Below are 1,449 nucleotides of genomic sequence, written 5' to 3'. Positions count from 1 at the left end.
GAACTTTAGCATTATGTTTGGATCAAAGAAATTTGGGAGAAAAGAAAATATAAAGAAGAAACCATATATGTTTAGATCAATTCTTAGTAGATTTATTTTCTATATATTTTAGCTTCTGTTTTTCTCATGCCATTCGTATGCTATTTGTTCATTATATTGATATATATTTTTATTTTATTGTGCTATTCCTGCTCTAAAAATAATAAAACAAGTTCATTAAATGAAAAAAAAATAGGCTTATTTTAAGAATTGTTGCATTTTTTAGTTTGTTTTTCATTGAATCCATGAACTCAAATGGGCTTATGCTAATGCTGGTCTTCTTCCAAAACAATGGATTACATTAGAGGTTAGCAATGTCTTCATATGCTTTTTTAAACTTCCATGCTTCATATCTTATTTTTTCTTTCATGTTAACTATGATTAATTGTAGGTTGATTTTGAATTTTTCATTCTTTGATTAATTATGGATTATGTTTATATAACCTTTGTCTCCCTCTATTTTTTTTGTTGTTCTTACTATGTTATTTTTCTGGTTTAATTTCTTTGAAGGCCTAAATAGTTCCCTTGTATTATCAATTTTTTACTATTGCTTTGCACACCAAATAACATAAAAACAAATAGAGGAGCTTTTCAACTAATTTATTTCTATTTTAATACATTAGTTCTAAATTGATTTTTGTCCAACTTTTCAATTGTTACTTTAGGTTATAATCATCAGAATTTTATATGATACATGTTCCTTATATTTTTCTATGTTCTTTAATGCAGCTTTGAGGAATGTGGAATTCCTACTAAGTTTGTTATAATTGATGATGGATGGCAATCTGTTGGTATAGATCCTAATGGTATTGAATAGAAAGCTGATAATTATACACGGTCAGTATTTCTTTTCTTAATTTTTTCCTTTCTAAAATTTTAAGCTATGTATTCTTATTTGTTTACATTAGTTGATCAAAATCTGGATTGGGAGGAAGCGGACTACTATTGACTTAGGGATTAAATTCTATATAGATTGATCATTAATGTAATTGAATAAGCTGTAAATGTTAATATTAGATCCAATGTGTTTTTGGTGGAGACTTACCGCATTTCTTTATAAATGTATATACTAGAAGCAGGGCTTTATGCCTTTGCTATATGGTTATTTTTCATTACCTAACTTTGTTAAGAAGAGAAATAATTTGATGCAAAAATATCATTTAATCATTTTCTATTATATGATTTTGTTGCAGCCGGGTCTTCATTCATGGAGGCCTTGGAGGGAGAATTGACCCAAGTAATCAGAAAATTTTTTTATCCTGAATTTTGAAGAATCATTCTATTTGATCAGGTAAGGTTTTGAACTGCTTTTAGCCAAAGAATGCTCCACCCTTTTAAATAATGAAACTTATTCTATATCACCGGGGTGCAATTGACGACATTGAAAAGCTACGAGAATACATGGAGATT

Source organism: Arachis ipaensis, chromosome B03 (assembly GCF_000816755.2).
Source record: "Arachis ipaensis cultivar K30076 chromosome B03, Araip1.1, whole genome shotgun sequence".
In the NCBI taxonomy this organism is placed as follows: domain Eukaryota; kingdom Viridiplantae; phylum Streptophyta; class Magnoliopsida; order Fabales; family Fabaceae; genus Arachis; species Arachis ipaensis.
The sequence above is the reverse complement of the archived record's forward strand: the minus strand, read 5'-3'. Positions refer to the sequence as shown.